This window comes from Microtus pennsylvanicus, chromosome 15 (genome assembly GCF_037038515.1).
Source record: "Microtus pennsylvanicus isolate mMicPen1 chromosome 15, mMicPen1.hap1, whole genome shotgun sequence".
NCBI classification, from domain to species: Eukaryota; Metazoa; Chordata; class Mammalia; order Rodentia; family Cricetidae; genus Microtus; species Microtus pennsylvanicus.
In genome coordinates, this window is record NC_134593.1 from 28,878,170 (window position 1) to 28,900,705 (window position 22,536).

General features: G+C 44.8%; 1 protein-coding gene across 3 annotated transcripts in view; it reads left to right on the top strand.

Annotated features, from left to right (window-relative positions):
- The first annotated feature begins 695 nt into the window (after window positions 1-695).
- The window catches only part of Loxl2 (lysyl oxidase like 2), a 79,982-nt gene continuing 58,141 nt past the window's right edge, over window positions 696-22,536 (top strand). For 2 of the 3 annotated variants that reach the window (XM_075949209.1, XM_075949211.1), the window contains exon 1: window positions 696-823. The gene's annotated coding sequence lies outside the window, so the exon portion shown is untranslated. The remainder of the gene's footprint in view (window positions 824-22,536) is intronic. The other variant, XM_075949210.1, reaches the window with a different exon arrangement.

Here is a 22,536-nt window from a genome sequence, read left to right on the forward strand (position 1 = left end):
GTTGGTTTGAGTACAGTCCTTACCTTGAAAGAATTTCCGTGTGTCAACAGAACTGCTAGGTGGTTTAGATACAGGGCTCTACAGTAGCTTGATTTATCTTTAGTTTATCTTTAACCTCTTGCTTGCTTGAGAAACCTTTAGGAAGCTCAGCACTATTCCCGTTGGCAATTTCAATTTTATCAGTTGTGATAGTTTTAAACTTCAGCCAGATTCCAGCAACTGGCTTCTTTTCCCGCTCAATTTTTCTGTCTTTCCTCAGCGCACGGATGTTAGGGTTTGCTGTTCAGAATCGTCTACCAGAGAAGGGACGCGAAACCAGAGTGAGATGAATGAGAGCTTCTGATTTCAACTTTCAGTTTTCAGTTAAGGGGCTGGATTCAACGCCGGCCTTAAACCTGGTAAACCGTACCCTGGAGGAATTGAGTGCGGAGCTGAGATGCTAGAGGATGCGGAATCTTCAGGAGAAAAGTGCGCTTTCTGGAACGCGTGGTCCCCAGAGCAGCCAGCTCCAACCCGCGCCGACCTACCCCCCAATTCCCACAGCCACAACCCCTCCTTCCCGGGACAAGCCTAGGAAGTTCAACAAAGGCTGGAGGCCGGGCTAAATTGGAGGCCGCCTTCGGGGCGAGCTGGGGTCGGGGGAGGGGTTTGCGGAGAGTTTCTCTTTAAAAGCTCCGGGCGGGCGAAATCCTGCCCAGAACTGTAGCCCGCTCCTGCCCACACTTCGCCTTACTTCTCGGAGGGGTCCTCGGCGATCGGCGTGGAGAGGGGCTACAACAGAAAGCCCAGTCCCAGCCTGACCACCACAGAGCCCTGCTGCCAAGTAAGAGAGCTAACTTTCACCCTCTTTCTGTCGCTGTTCCCAGGCTAAGGCGAGCACGCAGGCTCCATCCCCTCTCTTCCTCCTCCCTTGGGCCAGCTCCCGCCAGGAATGCAGGAGGACGTGCGGGCTGACAGGTCCCCCTACCCCCACCCCGTATCAGCAGCCTCGCCCAGTCCCACCTTAGGAGGGTCCCGGGAGGCAGTCGATTTACCCCAGGAGCTGGATGCTTGGCTCCTGGGAACCCTGGGCGCTCCCGGACAGAGCGTGGAACCTTGGGGTGCACACTGGAAGCCTTGGAGGGTACAGAGTGGGGAAGGGGCATCTGGAAGCTGGGCCAGTGGCCACAGTTCTGGCTTTGAGATACGGAGCTTGTGGTGGGGAGGGCGTAGGGAAGATACTAAAGTTTGGCTGTTACTTTGGTTTTGGGCATCGTGGGACCTAGTGCCCAGCAACTGTAGAGCGCACAGCTTGCAACTGGATTCTCTACCCAGCCTACCAGAAAGACTCTAACGAGAGAGCCTGATCTTCGTGACCAGAGTAGGAGAAAGGTCCCCGCGCCAAATTTTCATTCCCAAGTCTTCCTGGGAACCTCTACCACCGTTATCCAGGATAGACTGAGCAGTAGGAAAAACCCCGCACCACAAACACGCAGATCTATTTTTGGTACCTCTGTCCTACCCGAATTCCCTACTGGTGTCGTCGTTCTCCCCCTTCCCCAAGTCTTGGAGCCCTAGGGTGTAGTGACCAGACTAAAGTGACTCTATTCAGCCCCGATAGAAATAATGGAACGAAACATTCCTTTCTCCCCATCCCTCCCTGTCCCGCTGCGACAAAGAATACTAAGAACCTCCCAACCAACTAACCACCAACCAACCAATCACAACAAAACGGAATGCGTGGTGGAGGGGTGCAGCTGCCTTTGAGTTACCTAAAGTGGTTAGGAAACCACAGGTTCCAACAGAGACACACCATGCCAGACACACCCAGATTTTAATCTCCCAAGTCCTTGGTGTTGAAGAGATGCTCAAATCAGCTCAGTGGATACTCCCCCCTCCCCCTCCCCCAACACATCCAAGTGCTGAAGTTCAGAAGTTCTGGTTTAGTGTTGAGGACTTGAGCCCTCCCTTACATCACCACATTCTGTGGGTAAGCCCATTTGTCATCTTGGGAGAATCAGTAAGGCATGGTGACTTGTGTACTTAATTGGCCAGGGACTGGCTTGAGGAAGGTGCCTCCATTTCCTGGGTCTCTTCACACATAAGAGCTTGATTCACTGGAATGATCTTCCCTCGGAGAGTTTTAACTTCAACTTCTTTCTAGTCTTTACTTTTCCACTATCCTACCCTTTAGTCCTTGGGACATCTGTTAAACCCATGACAAAATGTGTGAAGCCCCGGAGTCCCTGATGGACTCCTGGCTGCCCCTAAGGAAACTGGGTCTCAGTGGCCTATGTTTGTTTGTTTGTTTTTTTTTTTTTTTGATTTTTCGAGACAAGGTTTCTCCGTAGCTTTTTTGGTTCCTGTCCTGGAACTAGCTCTTGTAGTCCAGGCTGGCCTCGAACTCACAGAGATCCACCTGCCTCTACCTCCCGAGTGCTGGGATTAAAGGCGTGCGCCACCACCACCCGGCTGTTTGTATTTTTTTTATTCCCTGTAACCTTTGTGTTCGAGAATAAAATCACTTATACATTCAGTGGCAACACAGAGAATAAAATACAGCTCTAAGGACGAGGCCCACATGAGAGCCTGACAGCTTGAAGCTTCCCTGAATATTCTTCTAGGATACTTCCATTTATTTCTCTTCTTCCCAGCTCAGAGCCTCTCCTGGCATCTTTCCTAACCCTCTGACCCCTGGATGACTAGTTGGAAAGAGCTTTGTGAGGGAAGTGGATTTTCTGGGCTGTGGATGTGATCCTCAGAAAGTTGACGGATGTCTAGAAAATTCTACATTGTTTATTTAAGTTCTTTCGTGCCGAAGGAGTTCGGATATGCCCTTGAGAGAATTACGACTAATTATGTTCTTCTCGTTAGTTCCAACATTTTGTCCCAGTTACATTATGTCCCTTTTTTCTTTTCTCAGTTTTTAAAAGTAAATCTTGACATCATATGATTTTATCCATGTATGTCCATAGATCAGCACAATCCTGGAAACGTTAGATCACTGTGACTCTATTATTACTCTCAAGAAAGTGAACAAAGGGTCTTTCCTACCATCTATGACCCAGTCTATGTTAGATACCCCCCCCCCCAGCTTTCTCCTAATGTCTATCTGGAGTTGAACTGTATCCTCTTGCTTTGTATGATTGGCTGTATTCCTATTGTATGGTACAGCTTTCTAGTTACTTTCCGTCTACTCTCTACAAAGTCCCACTAAAGATGTACGGTAGTGTTTGATTCATTTTACCCCTAAGGAAACTTGCAGACATTGTGCAATGTAGCTGGTTGCTGGGCAATGCCTTGGATAAAACTAAACAGTCGTCGAGAATATCAGCATGGTGTGCCAGCAGCTCCCTGAAGAAGACCCCTTGTTCCCTGGAGTTTATCACTTTTTGTCAAAAGACCCTTTGGAATCATTTGGGAATTGACCTTTTGGAGCTTGAGATGATGAGCTACCAAGGGAGGAAGCATGAATTTGCTGCAAGAAAGCAGTGTTCTTCTCCAGGCTGAAGACACATGCCTCGTTCAGCCCGGCAGCGCCCTCCTTACCCTCTCTGGCTTCTTGTTCTAAAAGTAGGATGAAGGAAATGACCGTATCTGGTTTCTAGGAAAATCAAAGGCATCAGAGGAGAATTTGGGAGAGGACAATCACTGGTTTTTGAGTTTGAGCATCACATGGGTATTTTGAGTGCTGGCATCTTTCATACTAATGTCCCTAACTCCTATGACAGAAAAAGGAAGAGGACTCTGCCTCCCCACTAGAGTCTCCAGTTTCAAGACATCTTAGTTTATTTTGTTTTTGTCTAATGAGGGTTGATAGCACCAGAGTGTTTTGGTATTTGGGTTTTATCACTTATGTTTATTTGCTTCTTAAATGCAGGGTTAAGTCATTGTACATCTTATTACTATAGGTTGGGATTCTCCTTGCTCGGCAAACAGTGTGGGAAGAAAGGACTTCTCATTTTGGGCATTCTGCTTCCTTACCACCAGCATGACTCTTTGAAAAGGCATCCAATAGTCTTAGCACTCTCATCCCAGCCGATTGTCTATAGATGAGCACATGTGTTCAGGGATTCTCAGGTCTGTGCTGTTGACCTGTGTCTGTCTTTAAGCCCCACATCTTGACTGCTAGTGTGTTTGAAACTAGAGACTGTGCATATGTCTTTAACTGTTTTTTATTTGGAGTTGTCTCGACGATTATGGATCTCTTGCCACTCCATATGTGTTCTAGAATTGGTTAACTCGTCAATGTCCACAAAGCAGTCAGCTAAGATCAGCACTGAGTCAGATGTATAGGTCAACAAGGGGAGTAGGCTCAATTTTAAAAAGTAAGCCTTCCAGTCCATCAGCAAAGATGTTCTGCCATTTACTGAGATGCTCTTACACATCTTTCAACAGCATCTTCTATTTTCAGGGCATAACGTCTGTGCTTCTTTTGTTGAATTTATTTCTAGAATTTTATTCCTTTGGATGCTGCTGTAACGGATTTCTTCTCCATTTTATTTTTAGTTTGCTCATGAAAAGCAGGTAGAAGGGGCTGGAGAGAAGACTCAGCAGTTAAGACCTTATTGTGTGCTTGTAGAGAATAAGAATTTGGTTCCTAATACCCACATGGTTCACAGTTGCCTATAACACTACCTCCGGGGGACCTGACTCCTTCCTTTGACCTTCACAGTGACTTCACTCATGTGCACATACAGACACAGAGACACACAATTAAAAATAAATAAAAATTTAAAGAAAGTATAAACAAATAACATTGTTTTGGATGTTGATCTTGCATGACCTTGATGAACTCATTCACGGATTCCAGTATTTTCAGTAACTTTCTTAGGAATTAAAAAGTATTATATTTTATGTGTGTGTGTGCACGCACATGCCACTGTACGCATGTGAACATCAGAGGACAACTTTCAGGAGTCCGGTCTCTTCTTCCACCCTGTGGGTGCTGGGGATTGAAACCAAGGTCACGAACCTTGTTGCCGGCAAGCGCTTTCACCTGCTGAGCCATTTTGCTGACCTGGTTTCTCAGGAGTTTTGAAAATGTGCATAGGCGAGTACATCCTTCAACAGGAGTGTGGTGTTCATGAGATGGACGATGTGTGGTCTTCTAGGGAATGGCGGGACCAGAGGCGGGTGATTGTGAAAGCAGGTAGGAACAGATGAATGCAATTCCCTATGGCCAGAGCTCTGGGCAGCAAGCTGGTGCTAGTTTTTATGCTAGAGGGTAGAGGCTTGCTAAAGCTGGCACTGGGAGCCTGGCTGTGACTTAAAATACAGGAGGATATCAGAATCCAGCTTAGGAGAAGACTTCTGCTTAGCGCTAATGGTGGTAGCTGAGAAAGTCTGTCCTGCTCAGTACAAACGAGAACTTTCCGGCCTCTGGGTACACGCCACTACCCTGTAGATGCCATTATCCCGAGTGAGCGCTGGAGTCTTGGTACCAGCTGGCTTCGTGCAGCCGAGCCCAGCCAGCTTCGCTGATGTGGCAGTTGGTGCCTGCTGCTGATGCTCCCTGGGTTCTCTCTCGTAGGAGCCAAGACTGCCGTGGGCAGCACAATCCTAGGTCTGCGGCTTTTTAACCATTTTCAGCACAATACGCTGCTCTAGCGTACCCAGTCACGTCCAGGAGAGCCGAAGATGTGGCTGTGGCCTCTGCTGTGAGGCCTGTGATTGGTCCCTCTGGGTTTGGTTGTCATGTAAAGAGCCCAAGATTGAAACAATGGACCGTTGGACCAAGTTGTGCCTCCTAGACCCTGCAGACAAAAGCTTGGTCTGGCAGCTCCTGGAGATGCCCAAAATGTACAAAGCAGAGTCTGAGTCTCAGGCTGATGGTCAGGCCTTCTCTTAGAGAAAGAGCCTTGAGACGCTGTCACTTAGGGATGAGTCAATGGGCTGTCTACCTCACCACTTCTGATGGGTCAACTCAGAAAAAAAATTGACTTGTGTACTCCCCATTCTAGGACACCCACTATCTCCCACCTAACACACTCAGCTCACCCCAACTCTCTGAGCCCCTCCATAATCGTATGTCCACCTAGACTAACCCTGAGCACTCCACGCTAAGGGATTAGCTCGAAGTCTATAGTCAGTTTCATTCCTTGGGACACCAGGCTTGTTGATTCCCAACAAGCCCGGATTACTTCCTAAGTTTGTATATCATCCTGGCCCCCGGTCTCCTCTCTCCCTGACTATTTTTTATGAACTTCCATCTCCTTCCAAAAGGCATGGAAAGTCAGACCAGTCTGATTAGTTCCAAGATGAGTTCTAAGATATGGTGTGTCTGCAAGTGTGTGTGTAGGATGGTGAAACCTGTTTTCCCTTGTGGCATGTTAGTGGTTGATAGGAGGCCACATGAATAATAAGACCTCTATAGATCCCATAATCTTGTGAAACCATGTACAAAGTTGGGCATGTTAAGTTAGGCACAGTGATATGCTGACAGAGACAGGTGGATGTCTGGGACTCACTGACCAGCCACTTTAGGCTACTTGAAAAGCAGCTACAGGCCAGTGGGAAATTGTATCTCAAAACCCAATATGGATGGAACCTTGAGAAACAATACCCAAGGTTGACCTCTGACCTCAACATATATACTAATTTTAAAAATGTAATACAAATGGGATGATACCCCTCCTGGGTTTTGCCCAGATTCCTCCCAATTTGTGATTATATTAGTCATCACCCTTAGAGCATTGGCTATGTATGAGCCAGTCACTACTTTGGATACTTTGGACTTTTTATGTCATTCCAAGGACCCCATTACTCTTCTCTATTTGCAGAATCTGAGGCTACTCTTGGGTGCCAACATTCTGTTCTTCTTAGTATTGTCTTGTGTGCAAGTCATGCATCCCTTTTCTTTGAGTGATGCAGGTTGGCTATTTGAACTTAGTGTGCATCCTTGCCTTGTGAGTTTCTCTATGGCCTTTACATCTGATTGTGAGTTTCCCTGTCCCTTCACTATGGAGGACATACTGGACAGATGAGGTGTGACACTTCATTGTTACATGTGTGTTATACATGTATGCACACACGTGTGCAGGAGTGCTCACCAATGAAGCTGCAATGTGGAAGCCAGAAGTTGATGTTGGAATGCCTTCCTCAATTGCTTCTATGCCTTATTTTTTTCAGACAGTGTATCTTACCAAGCCTGTAGTTCACAGTGTCAGCTAGGCTGACTGAGCACAGGGCCCTGGCTCCTGCCCCAAGTGCCATGGTTACAGACCCAGGCTGCTGTGCCCGTGGGCACCGAGGATCTGAATTCTGATTCTCATGCTTGCATAAGAAGCACTTTACCCACGGAGCCGTCTCCCTGGCCCCTCCATGTTAGTAGTGGTTGATAGGAGGTTTTTCCTTTTCATCCAGTCTACGAGTTTCCAGTAAGCACATTTGAAAGTGTTTGAAATTGTTCCTTCAGCCTCCCCAGGGAACATCCTGGTCAAAGTTAGAGTTCACCCCAAGCCCAAGGTGGGCTGTGGGGAACCCTGACTAGTCACAACAAATTATGCCAACAAAGCTTTCATTTTGAAGGCTGAAAAATATTCACCTCTGTATAACTACCTTCCCACCACCTCTCCGAGCACCGAGCATTCCATCTGTATGACCAGAAATAGACGGGACTGAGGTGGAATTCAGGGCCAGGCCAGGGGCAAAATGAATCAGGCCTGGACCAGTCTGGTGTCTAAAAGCCTCCATCTGTGTCTGAGGGATTCACAGGGACTTCCCTCATGCTCTGAAGGTACCTCATCTGTCCAAGACAGCCTCCCTCCTGGAAGGGTAGCCAGAAACAATCCCAGACCACCACTCAGAAATGCAGTCTTGGCCCTGAGCCAAGACCATTCATCACTCCTGTTGGCCTCAGCAGGAATCCCAGTCCAGCGAAGGAGACAGTCCTCACCTCAGTCCCTGATCTAATCTCTAGAGATGTCAAATAACATATTCTGATTGGTGACAGAGTTCTGCTGAGGTCCAACCCTGCTGTTCAGCAGCAGCATAGGCCATGTGCTCTCCTGTGGTGAGCTTGTCTCCCATGATTGTCTAGACCATGTATGGGGGCAGCAGGGGAAGAATGGGTGCTGGAGAACACAGACGTACAGATATGGGCTGGGGAAATGGCTCAGCGATTAAGAGCACTTCCTTCTCTTCCTAAGAAGCCGGGTCCAGTTTCCTGCAACCACCCACATGGAAGCTCACAACTGTCTGTAACTCCAGACAGTTAAAAATAGTAAAACGACTTAATTATTAATTATTCCCTTTATTCATATATAGTACCCTTATTTTTCTCTTCTGATTAATTTTGTGCCTGCTTTGTCCAGCTTATCTATCTATCTATTTATTTATTTATTTGGTTTCTGCTTTCCATCCTTTGACTCACCTTTTGGGCACCTTTACCAGTGGGGTGTATCTCTTGATGCCTGTATAAAGTTGGATCTGGCCCACATGGTCCCACGGACAGGAAAATATATCATTCCACTTTCTGGCTTTAGCTCAGCTGCCAGGTCAGTGTATATGGGAAAAAACATGCTGGAAGGGTAGCCCTGGAGTATGGCATGAGCAAGAAATCCTACTTGGATGAAACCCAGGATAGGGTCCTCAAGACACATTGCCAAAAGAAAGTCATTAAGAAAGCTATCACATAAATGTAAAAAAGATACCCATCCCAACAGATTAACAGATTAACCTAGAAATAATACAAGAAAAAATGATGCCTTCAATGTTCACAACCTTTTAGTAACTGATTCCAAAGATTTCAAATAAGATGAAACATGGAACAATGAATTCAAAAGTGCTCAGTGCTTTGAGAGATAATGTGATTAGCAGGTTTGTGATGTAAGAAGGCACTGGAGGGTCTGAAGAAGACATTTGACCATATGCGTAGTCAAGACAGAGGAAATAAAAAGAGAACAAGATAGAAAGTCAGGAATGAGAAACTAAAAAAAAAATCAGAAAAATCAGTTGATGTCTTTAGCAACAGACTAGATCAGATAGAAGAAAAAATAACACACTTGAAGACAAGACTTTAAATAAGTTAGTAACAGATGGAAAGAAAGAAAAATGAGAGACCATGTGAGAGATTTGGGGGTACCCTTAAAAGATCAAATATTTGGCTTGCTGTTATGCCTGAAGAAGAGTTACAGGCTGAGGGCATAGAAAACCCATCCAATAAAAATAAAAGCAGAACAATTTCCAAATCTTGGTGAAAACTTAAGCACCTAAGTACAGGAAACATTCAAACCCCTGATACTTCGCTGTAACAAATTATAGTATAATTGTCAAAAGGACAGAACAAAGGAAGACTTTTTATACTCAGCAATATATTCAGCAGAAATGCCAAGTAACAGAGAAAGGCAGACTTCCTAGATGAACAGTTTCTCAGAATACCAAGAGGGCATGTAATGAGATATTTAGGCACTGAAAGAAAATGACTACCAAGACTATTATACCCAGCAAGGCTGTCCATCACAGTCAAGGGAGAGGTAAAGATCTTTTATGACAAGGCTAAGTTAAAGGCATTCATAACTAGGAGACCACAATTATAGAATATGGTAGAAAGAATTCTATACCAAGAAGAGAGAAATATGATAAACACCATCATTAGAAAATATGTATAAATTTTTCGGGTCCTCTTTGTTGTCTAGGTTGTCTGGGGTTGTGGACTGTAGGTTGGATTTTCTTTACTTAATGTCTAGAAGTCACTTATGAGTGAGTACATATTATTATATTTGTTTTTATGAGCCTGGGTTATCTCACTCAGTATGTTTTTTTTCTAGATCCATCCATCTGCCTGCAGATTTCAAGATATTTTTTTCTGCTGAGTAGTACTCCATTGTGTAAATGTACCACATTTTCTTTATCCATTCTTCAGTTGAGGGGCATCTAGGTTGTTTCCAGGTTCTTGCTATTACAAATAATGCTGCTGTGAACATAGTTGAACACATGTCCTTATGGTATGATTGAAAACCCTTTGGGTATATACCCAACAGTGGTATTGCCGTGTCTTGAGGTAGATTGTTTCCTAATTTTCTGAGAAATCACCATACTGATTTCTAAAATGTCTGTACAATTTTGCGCTCCCACCAGCAATGGAAGAACGTCCCCCGTACCCCACATCCTTTAAAGAGAGACATACTTGAATCTATATAGGAAGGACAAGATCTCCTGAGTTAATTGGGAGCATGAGGGTAATGGGGGAGGGTAGAAGGGGAGGGGCAGGAAGGGATGGGAGCAGAGAAAAATGTATATCTCAATTTTTAAAAAATGGCCAAAAGAAGGGGGAGGGTAGTTCGGAAACCACCCATTGCCACAGCTACAGAAGTCTGATCTCTGGCTGCGGTCACAGCTATAGCTGATAAGCTTTGTGTGCTCTATAGTAATTTCTCTTTCTTTTTCTGGAATAAAGTTTGCTTCTGCTTTAATAGACCAAAAAATTATGTATAAATTCCACTAAAAACACCAAATCTACAAGTGAGAAGTAGAAAAGGCTCAGGCATTACCAATGGAACAAATCCTCAAATCTTTGAAATAAAAGAGAAAGAAATAAACAAAATAGACCAAAACTACTAAGAAAAATGTCAACAAAATGTGAGGATCAAGTGTGTAGGTGGATGTGTGCCTCACTCGCAGCCCTGGATGTAAATAGCCTTAATTCTCTAATTAAACACAGGCTGGCTGATTTAAAAAGAAGACCCAATAAAATCATATCCATAATAAATATCCTCAGCCTATGAGGACACAGACAGAATGGAAAGATAAAATGACAGTTCAAGCAAATAGATTCCAAAAGCATGAGTAGATTAAATAAACAGACATAGAAACAGAATAGCTTAGACAAAGAGGGCTCCTATGTCTTGACCAAAGGAACCATTTGTCACGAAAAATATAGCAAAAATTTATATGCACCAAGCATTGGAGCACTTAGTCTTTTCAAAACAAATATTACTAGACATATAAATGAGAGTGAGATGGCCCTTGTAGCCCAGCACCTCGCGTCAGGGGGCTTAGTGGACATTATATTCTCAAATAGATTAAATGTAATGTAGGAATATCCTTAACTGCATAATTGCAAGCCAGTGAGAAAATACTGGGGACAAAATGTATCACTTTCTGGTAAGCAACAGTATTTTTGACTCTGCCAGACAGCTACCCCAGTCCTTAGTCATGTTGCTCACGGCCCTCTGGTGTTGACCTTTTTCTGAGTTCCACCGGATGAGTCATTAAGAGCCTCTGTTGCAAAGTTCCCAGATGTCACTCAAGTTATAGTCAGTAGGATATTCTTCAAAGAAGGACGTATGGGACAGTCCCCCACTACCCGCCCCAGCCTGCACAACCTCAGGATGTGTGGACCGAGCTGCGGAGTCTCTGCAATAATCATCTGCTGTGGCTGGCTGACACAGTTGGCGAACACCCTCTGCTCACAGTTCAGAGATTCCAGAATTTCCACCATGTCTATGATGCAACTTCTCTGCTGTGGAGTGTTCTGAGACTCTGGCTATGAAGAGACACCTCAGGATTCAGAGAGATGCTGAGAATAGTGCTTCTGTTGTCTGACCACTCGCCCTGTATTCGTCCAGTAGTAGTGTAGAGATGAGGCTCCCTCCCCCACCTCTCTCTTCTTTGTCTTTCTTCTCTCTCCCTTCTCTCCCACCCCATGGTATATGTTGTGCTACAAAATGCCCACACATATTGATGATGAGATCAGCGGAAGATGTTGGATGTCTCCTTCTATTGCTTTGTTCTTTGGAGACAGAGTCAGTAGCTGAACTTGAAGTCTTCTGTCTAGGCTAGGCTGGTTGGTCAACGGGGATCCAGGATCCACCCATCTCCATATCTAATTCTTGGGTTACAATCACACATGGCCATGCCCAGCTTTTAGGTGGCTACTCAGGACTGGAACTCAACTCCTCTTGCTTTCACGGCAAGCACTATTGTTATTGTTTTTATTGAGCTATACGTTTTCCCCCACTCCCCTTCCTTCCTTCCCTCTCCCCTCCCACCCTCCCCACTGCTCCCCACTCTCCCAGTTTCCTCATAAGATCTTGTCTTTTTCTCCTTCCAGGTGGGTCCATATATGTCTCTCTCAGGGTTTTCTTTATTGTCTAGGCTCTCTGGGGTTGTGGACTGGTTATCCTTTGCTTTATGTCTAATATTTGCTTATGAGTGAGTACATATTATATTTGTCTTTCTGGATCTGGGTTACCTCACTCAGTATGATTTTTTTCTAGTTCCACCCATTTACCTGCATATTTTAAGATATCATTATTTTTTGCAGTTGAGTAGTACTACATTGTGTAAATGTACCGCATTTTCCTTATTTATCCTTCAGTTGAGGGGCATCTAGGGTGTTTATAGATTTTGGCTATTACAAACAATGCTGCTATGAACATAGTTGAGTACATGTCTTATGGCATCCTTTGGGTATATGTCCAAGCATGGTATTCCTGGGTCTTGAGGTAAATTGACTTCTAATTTTCTGAGAAACCATACTGATTTCCAAAGTAGCTGTACAAGTTTGCACTTCCACCAACAGTAGAGGAGTGTTCCCCTTACTCCACATCCTCTCCAGCATAAGCTGTCATCAGTGTTTTTGATCTTGGCCATTCTGACAGGTATAAAATGGTATCTCAGAGTTGTTTTGAATTGCGTTTCTCTGATGGCTAAGAAAGTTGAACATTTTCTTAAGTGTCTTTTGACCATTTGAGAGTCTTCTGTTGAGAGCTCTCTGTTTAGGTCTGTACCCCATTTTTTTATTGGATTGTTTGTTCTTTTGATGACTAGTTTCTTGAGTTCTTTGTGTATTTTGGAGATCAGTCCTCTGTCAAATGTGGGGTTGATGAAGATCTTTTTCCATTCTGTAGGCTGCCGTTTTGTCTCGTTGACTATGCCCTTTGCTTTACAGAAGCTTCTCAGTTTCAGGAGGTCCCATTTATTAATTGTTTCTTTTAGTGTCTGTGCTACTTAGGGGTTATATTTAAGAAGTGGTCTCCTGTGCCAATGTGTTCAAGGGTACTTCCCACTTTCTCTTCCATGAGGTTCATGTGGTTGGTTTTATGTTGAGGTCTTTGATCCATTTGGACTTGAGTTTTGTACATGGCGCTAGATATGGATCTATTTTCATTCTTCTACACGTTGACATCCATTTATGCAAGCACCACTTGTATAATATGCTTTCTTTTTACCATTTTACATTTTTAGCTTCTTTGTCAAAAATCAGGTGTTTGAAGGTGTGTGAATTAATATTCGAGTCTTTGATTTGATTCTCTTGGCACTACTGTTTGTTTTTATGCTGATACCAAGTTGTTTTCAGTACTGTAGCTCTGTAGTAGAGTTTGAAGTCAGGGATGATGATGATGCCTCCAGAAATTCCTTTATTGTACAGAATTGGTTTTGCTATCCTGAGTTTTTTGGTTTTCCAAATGAAGTTTAATATTGTTCTTTCAAGGTCTGTGAAGAATTTTGCTAGAATTTTGATGGGTATTACATTGAATCTGTAGATTGCTTTTGGTAAGATTGCCATTTTTACTGTGCTAATCCTTCCTGTCTAAGAGCATGGAATATCTTTCAATTTTCTGATGTCTTCGATTTCTTTCTTCAAAGATTTAAAGTTCTTGTCATACAGGCCCTTCACTTGTTTGGTTAGAATTTCCCCAAGATATTTTATATTATTTGTGGCTATTGTAAAGGATGATGTTTCTCTAATTTCTTTTTCAGCCTGCATATCATCTGTATATAGAAGGGCTACTGATTTTTTTTTCAGTTAATCTTGTATCCTGCTACATTACTGAAGGCGTTTATCAGCTGTAGGACACAGAAAGACTTTTAGCGCCTGTACCATCTCCCTAGCTCTTCTTCTTTTTCTTTTAATTAATTTTTTATTTTAGTTTCTCTCTTTCTTTCTCCCTCTCCCTCTCTTTCCCTTTCTTCTCTCTGTCTGTCTGTCTGTCTGTCTGTCTCTGTGTGTGTGTGTTTGTGTGTACCTTCAGAGGCCAGAAGAGGACATCAAATCCATTGGAGCTGAGTTACACATGGTTATGAGCCACCTGATGTGGGTGCTAGGAATTGAACTTGGGTCTTCAGCAAGAGCAGCAAGTGCTCTTAACTGCCCAGCCACCCCTTAAGTCCTTTCCTGACTTCCTCTGGCGGGAACTGATGGAGCAGGTCTAAAGAAGACAGAGGTGCTCCCATCCTTCCAGATGGCTCTATATATCTGGAGTAGTGGATGGGGAATTTGCCATGTTGGTTTATGTTCAGGTGTCAGAAAAGGCAAGAAACAATCACTTCCTTTTGGAGTAAAGAGAAGCCTAGATTCATGGGGTCCCCATAGCCCCACTACTTTGGGTGTCTGGTCTTCTGGGATGCCTGGAACTTCACCCTCTTGTGGGTTGGTTGGATGCCAGCTTAGAGATGAATCATACAAAGCAATGAGAAAACAGGAAAGGGGGAAAAAGGCACAAAGATATCTCCAAAGAAAGAGTCTGGGTAGCCAAAGCAATGCCAACTAAAGCAAAATATTATGTTTGCATATCAGTTCAGGGAAACCTCCATACTGCTGACCACACTGGAAACTCACTGAATCCTTAGTGTATTTTGCAGAAGTGTTGGCTTTTTTATAGACTTTTCTGCCTCCCTAGTTTATTTTTAGGAATGCATCCCAAGGTTGTGTAACATTTTAGCAATATGGGTTTTCATTTCAACAATGTATACAGTGGCAGAGAGATTTAGAAGCAGAATTATAGTCTTTCTGCATGACTCAATGCTCTATAATTGTAATTTTGTGTCACTCTGGAAAAATACTAGAGAAAATCAACTTTATTTATTTTTATTTTATGTACATTGGTGTTTTGCCATGGTGTTGGGTCCCCTGGAATTATGGACAGTTTTGCGTTGCTGCATGGGTGCTGGAAATTGAACCCCAGTCAGTGCTCTTAACCACTGAGCCATCTTTCTAGCCATGAAAAACAACTTTAGAGAAGAAAGATTTGTTTTGGTTCATGGTTTCAGAGGCATCAGTTAATCATGGTGATGAGGGTATGGCAGAGAAGACCATCATACATTGTGGCCAGGAAGCAGATAGTACCTGTCCTTCATCCAGGGGACAGCCTACCGACTGGTGCCACTCATCTCCCCCACTTAAAATCATCCTTTCTGTACACCCCCACATACACACATGCAAAAGTGATCTTTACTAAATTCTTAGGTGCCTCTCAATCCAGCCCAGTTCACCATCAAGATTAATCATCATAATAAATAATAACTATATAACAGAAAAATTAATTATAATGTCTGCTATATACTATTCAATTAAAAGACAGAGTTTTGTGTGTGTGTGTGTGTGTGTATTTTTGAGACAAGGTCTCTCTATGTAGCCTTGGCTATCATAGAACTCTATATAGACCACTCCCTGCCTTAAAAAGCACTTTTCAAGCTGGGCATGGTGGCGCACACCTTATCCCAGCACTTGGGAAATAAAACCAAGTGGGTCTCTATAAAATCAAGATCAGCCTGGTCTACATAGAGGGTGAGAGAGAGAGAGAGAGAGAGAGAGAGAGAGAGAGAGAGAGAGAGAGAGAGAGAGAGAGAAATCTCATTTTCCAAGGCAATATGTAGGAAATGATTCCCATTGGTTTTCAGTCCCCAGTGCTGGGATTGAACCCAGTGACCTGCACATGCCAGGCAAACGCTCTACCACTGGGCTATGTCCCCAACCCTTGGCTTTTTGACACAGCGTTTCGCTATATACCTCAGCTTGGTCTTGGACTTGTTATGCAGCCCAGTGATTTTCAGACTCATGGTATTCCTTCTCCTTCCTCTAGTATGGGGGCTATAGGCATGCTCAGTGATTCAAATTTTTCCAAGGCGATAGATGCAGAGGAAAGACGGAAGAGCGAACATTGCAGATTTGATGGCGATGGACCCAACAGCTGTATTACTTATTTTCTTTTCCTTTCACCAGTTGTCATTTGCTCAGATCTTTATCATCAATATGAATAACTCTCCCAACAGAGAGGGAAAAGCGCATTAAGATTATTTTTAAGAGGAAAGAAAAGTAGCCGAATTGGACATATAAAGGTGGAGCAGAAGAAGTGAAGGAGCTGAGAGCCCTCTTTCTAGGGAAGATGTGGCACTGCACAGGGACACACCCATGAAGTCTGGGGAACCGGGTGTAGCTGTCTATAGACACCCAAAGCCAGAAATTAAGAGTTTTCTTTTTTAAATTACAAGATCACATTTCCCCCCATCTCTTTTTGGAACAAGATTAGAGGATCTGAAACCCTTGGGGTGGGGACAAGGGCCACAGAGCAAAGGGCAGTGCATAGCCTTGGCCACCTGGTCACACACATTTGGATCCCTGCCTTCTACTTCCCACCAGGACAGCCTAGCTTACTGAGCCTCTGTCCCTTGATTTCCTCCTTGGGATAAAGCCATCGTTGATGACTTCACACCAGTGCCTGTCTGACCTGCAGCCCACAGACCGCGTGCATCCCATTAGAGCTATGAGCAGCCCAGACTGTTTGGAGATGACAGTATCAAAAGGTTGGACAGCCCTGCCTAGAGAGTACCAGCTCGCCTTCAGATGAAGACGACCCTCAGTGGGAGTGCAAAGCCAGAGATAGCACAGATTCCTACATAGATCATGCTCTCTTCCCTTTTAGATGTATTCTAATGATGAAATTCAATTTGTAAATTAAGCCTGGTGTCTTGGGGTTTCTGTTGCTGTGAAGAGACACCGTGACCACGGCAACTCTCCTAAAGAAAACATTTATTTCAGGTGGCTTACTTACCATTTCAGTCCATTATCATCATGGCGGCATGTGGGCAGACATGGTGTTGGCTACATCTTGGTCAGAAGGCAACAGGAAGTGGACTGTGAGTCCTACGGCTTGCAGGCAACAGGAAGTGGTGTCATACTGAGTGAAGCTTGAGCAAAGGAGACCTCAAAGTCTGCCCCCAGTGACACACTTCCTACATCAAGGCCACACCTACTTCAACGAGGCCACACTTCCCAATAGTGCCACTCCCCTGTGAGCTCATGGGGGCCAATTGCAGTCAAACTATCACACCTGGTAAGAGATTCACAGCATATAATGAAATAAAATGTATAACAGTACTCTGAAATACAACTTCAATGGATCCTCTGCTTTTCTCTTTGTGCTACTTGGTTTTGGCCAACTTGACACAAGCTAGACTCATCTGGAATGAGGGAATCTATCGAGGAATCACCTCTGTATGATTGCCCTGTGGCATGTCTGTAGGGCATTTTCCTGATTAGTGACTGCTGTAGCCGGGGCCCAGCTCACTGTGGGCGGTCCCACCCCTGGGCTGGCGGTCCTGGGACAGACTGAGCAAGCCATGAGAAGCAAGCCAGTAAGCAGCACCCCTCCACGGCTTCAGCTTTGACTCCTGCCTCAGTGATGACCTGGAAGGTGTAAGCCAAATAAAACCTTTTCTCCCCAAGTTGCTTTTGGTCACAGCCATAGTAAGAAACCTAACCTAGGACACTCTCCAAGCGTCTTACCATGCTGGTGTTCATGGTTCTGGTTCAACTTTTTTCCGTCTTTACATTTTGGGAAAGATTTTTAGCACCCCAGCTTGTGAGTCTTCTCTTTACTGAGGAAACACTTTGTGGCTTTTGTTTTTTCCTATCTGAGCGTTCAGCCTCTGTGCTCTTGTGCTTTGAGGCAATCGGTACTAAAACAATGGTTACCTGAACACAGGTACTGCCTGCTGCGCGGACCCCATATCAGAGCACAATGAGACTAGCTGCTGACTGATTCATGAATGGGTGGGTGGTGTAGACGGCCACGATACAAGGTACACAAGGTACGGTGTATCAAGAGCTGATTATCATCCTGGCTAGAGGGGGCGTGGCATAGGTCAGCATGAGATTGCATCCCATTACTTGAGATAGCTGTAGAATTTAAAACAAATGAGTTGTTGATTCTTAGAATTTTCCACTTACTGTTTTCCTGTGAAACTGAGGATGGGTAGCCAAAATTATGAATGAGGAGATAACTCCTATATTGAGAAACATAGGAGTCATTGTGTGTGTGTGTTGCGTGTGTGTATGTGTTTTAATGCAGTAACTACAAATCGCTCAGCTTGACCTTTGTCAGGTCACTGACTTTCTTAATTTTCAAAAAAAAAAAAAAAGAAAGAAAGCACAGCGAGCTGGGTATAGGGATTTATGCCAGTGTTCAGGAGGTGGTGGTAAGAGGGCTTCTAGTTCTAGGCCAGCCTGGGCTAGGTGGTGGTAAGAGGGCTTCTAGTTCTAGGCCAGCCTGGGCTACACAGAGCCATCTCAGAAAACCAAACAGGAAGAGTCAAAGACAAAAACAAGACAAGACAAAGCAAAACTCCAGAATTCAGAGTAAGGTCACCTAGGCTCACAGAGTTCAGCCCTTGAACATTCACCGATGTCCTAGGGGCACAACTAGGCTGTCAGAGTCACGTCTGTCACAGACTAGGACAGTTCTGTTCACTCAGAGCTGGGTCTCACCTGAGAAGGATGTCTGAGAGTTAGCCCAACAAGCAAATGCATATGGCCTCACGCACTGGAAGGAGATGAATAGTACGTCATTGTCGTAATGATTGGGGATTCTCTAGCTTCATAGTTAGAAGTGTCTGCCCAAGGATTTGTTCCCTCGGAGGTGAGGCCTTGGGGAAACCAGAATTAGACTAAATCATCCCAGTAGGGACCCTGTTTGAATCCTGGTGACTCTGTAAGAAGAAGGCATGAGGCAAGAAGAGACACGTGTATGCTCATGTCCTTGGCCATGTGAGGTGCCAGGATAGCCTTTGAACTTTGACAGTGGAAGGTCACTGCAAGGTGACCTTGAATTGAGCCGACAGAGGCAGCATCTAAAACAACCCCCACCCACACACATACCTTATGTTTCTGTTTTCGTTGTTTGCTTGTTTTGAGAGTGTCTTATATAGCCCAGGCTAGCCTCTAGCTTGCTGTGTAGTTTAGGATGGTCTTGAACTCGAAATTCTCTTATCTTTATTTCCCACGTGCAGAGACTACAGGTAATGCTGAGGATTGAACCCCAGGCTTTGTGCTTGCTATGAAGTGCTGTACCAGCATCTCCAGCTTCGTCAGAATTTACCAAGACCACAGTCTGTGTTTTTAGAAACAAAACCAACAAATGCTCATTAGGTTTTCAGCCTTGGCACCTGGCTAAATTCTCCTGCGGTCAGACAGTACGCTCTGTGTGCTTTCATTGATTGTGTTGAGACTTGCTTGTTGACTCACCTTGGGGTTCATTTAGGCAAGTCTGTGTGTCCTTGAAGGGCATCTGTCCTATGGAGTTGTTGAGTACAGCTTCCAGGAACTCCGTGAATTGTCGTGTGGTTGATCTCCTTGTTTCTGTACTCAGTGCCTGGGCCGTCTGTGTGGAGAGTCTCCGTTGCAGTTAAGGATTGGCCGTGGATCTGATTTCCCCTTCATTCCGTCAGTATTTATCTCATGCATCCTGAAATGACCCATGCACACCACACAGTTGTAGCTTCCTGACAGATTGACTCTTTCGTTAGCTTTTCCCTTTGGGCTCTGATAGGGTTTTTTGTTCTGGAGTCAGTGTTATCTCACTTTGGATCAGCTTTCTTTTGACTGAGCTGCACACACTGTATCATCTTCTATTTTTTCGTGGTCTTTTGTAAGAATATGTCGTTTGATTATATTGTTCAGTCTGTGTTGGTGACGTTTGTCTTTTAATTGGAGCATCTATTGTGCTTTTCTACCGTCTCGCAAAGGCTATATTTTGTTTCTAATCTGTGCCACTATTGGGAAGTAGTGAAACGCACACACATACACACATACACAGACACACACACACAGTCGTTGTTGTCTTTTTTATCACTGTCATGATGCAACTCTGAGTACCAAACCTAGGGCCTCACTCCTGAAAGGCAAGTGCCCTAACTCTGAGCTACCTCTCCAGTCCATAGTACAGATATTTGAGGACACAGGACATTGTTATTGTTTTATACAGTGGGTTTGCATTTAGGTGTGCTCATGTCGTTTCCTATTCCGTCCTTCATTCCTTCCTAAACCTCCACACCATTTCTGGCATTACTTTTCCTTTGGCTTAAAGATCTCCTTCTAGTGCCTCCGTTTTTGTTTGTCTCAGTGTCCCCATTTCATCTTCATTTTTTCCCCAATCCATAGACCGCTGTTACTGTGCCAGCCCTTGGAAAATGTCATGCTGTTATTCTTATTTTTGCGGAGAGGCTGCCTGATGTTCTTCAGATGTAGCATGCCCATCTCCCTCTGGCTGTGTGTGAGATTTCCTCCTTTCCTGACTGTCCACAGTCCGTGTGCCCGGAGGTGGTTTCCTCCATGTGTGCACTGCTTGCTCTTCTATTGTGCATCGGTGTGAATAATTCCCCACCACTGCCCTTCAAATGCTTCCTCTGCACATTCTTTGCGTTTCCAGGCACATCGCTTACACTCCGTGTCCTAATTTATCTCACCAGTCCCTTTCCCATGGCCTCTGATGTCTATCTTGTCAGTCCTTGAAGGCCACTGAAAATGTCCCTCAGCTCTCCAACCTACTGGGCACTCACTTGGGGAAGGCAGAGACCTATGTAAGCCCATCTCGATGCACATCCTTTCTCTCTGCATCCTTGGCTCTTTGAGCCCATGTAGCCTCAGTAGCCTTCCAGCAGCAAGTTTCACCCAATGACTAGGGTAGAGGTGGGGAGGAACGACACAGAAGGGACAGGATACTCAGGCATTGTTTAAACATCCTAGAATGTTCCCTCACAAACCTGAATGGTTGGACACCAGTCCCTCCATGCGGCCTCCTAATCCGATCAGGAGACTTATAATAAACAAGCTGTGGAAGGCCACTGCGGGTGTGACACAGCATGACATTTTGCATTCAGCGTTGTTCCCAAGCAGAAGGAGCAATGGCCGAGCAGTGATGAAACAAGCTATGATTTCAGGTGTGGTGGCTCGTTCCTGTAATCCCAGCACGTGGAGGCGGAGGCAGGAGTCCTGTGAATCTGATTCAGCCCGGGCTACAGAGTGAGACCATGTCTCAAACAAAACAAAAAAAAGCCAAAACAAACAAAAAACCAATATGACAAAGGCATAAAGCAGTCAAGTCGCGGTCATACCGGTGTGCTGGGCTGGAGCGTTATTGCTCTTTGAGACAAAGGCGACGCAGTGGGTTTGTTCCCACCACCACCCCAGCAAACAGGAGGAATGCCGCAGTGTGTTATGCTGTGATGTTAGGCTGGCTACCGTGTTACCAGGTGATGGGAATTTTCATCTCCAGTATAAACTTATGGGATCATTTTCATAGGCAGGGTCTTTTGTTGAGCAAAACGTCATGTAGTGCGTGTTCTTAGCAGGCTTATTTACTGTTTGTGGTTGTTCGTGGTAAGACTTTTCTAATACAAATGAGTCTACCTATCAGAAACAGATACCTGGCTTCGTGGGACCCCTCAGGGTTGAGTTTCTGGTCACAAAGCTTGGTGGACAACAGAGCAAATCACAAGCAACGTTGGTTTTAAAACAGCCAGAGAGAACCTTCGTTTGTCTAACGGGACCTGGCAAGGTCTCCTTGAGGCATGCGGTCTTTGGAGGGCAGGGTAAGAGGCTCTCTGCTGTGTCACAAAACATAAGCCGGGCACAGACTGTGGACCCCAATGCAGGAACCCCCTCACTCTCTGGGCCTGTTCCAGTGTCATAGGATGAGAATTGCTGAGTCTCTGGCAATAACAGAGGGTGTGTTCTCTTAGCAAACACACAGGGTACCAGCATGCAAAGGGTTGTGTCTCTGCAAGGCACAGCACAGGTGGCTCCGGGTGGCTTCAGCCCAAGGTAAGTTAGCCAGCCCTTCCTTGATAGTAACATCCTGAACCGAGGACTGTGCTCTCTCTGCCCCTTGGTGTGTGGCTGAAATGAAGTGTGTTTGCCCCTGCGGTTTCCAGCTGCAATTCCTGCTTTTCCTTTTGGACTCTCACATCTCAATCTGCTTCCTCCTTGAGACACGCCCACAGTCCTTTTCTCATTATCTCCCAGTCTCTGAGTTATCTGAGGACCAAGACACGTGAGGTCTCTATATACAACCTCACTCTGGAGTTACACATAGATTCCAGCTGGCTGTGATGCCCACGACCTTGAAGAATGTAATTTTTCATTTAAAGGATACTCCTACTGCAGTGCTCTCAGACGGTTCTGTGGGCTGCATAGGATTATGATCTATGTTCAGTAGATGAGGAAACTGGTGTGCAGAGAAATTCAATGTTTTTGCCCAAGGTCCCACAACTGATCAATATCAGAATGAGAATTCAAACTCAGTTCATCCATTTCTAGCATGTTCTCTTTCCACTACAGATGTGCCCTCCTTGATGCTGGCTTCCTCAACCCCTCTTCTACTTCAACACAAAGAGCTTAGCCCCTCTTCTGTGAGTTAGGAGCAGTCTGGTCTCAAACTCCTGCTGCCCCTATGGAGAGATACTATAAATAGGAAAGAAATTGCCACGGCCCTTGTAACTTCTCTGAGAGTGCATTCCACTTGCCTACAGACTTTATCCCCCTTCTTTGCTCCA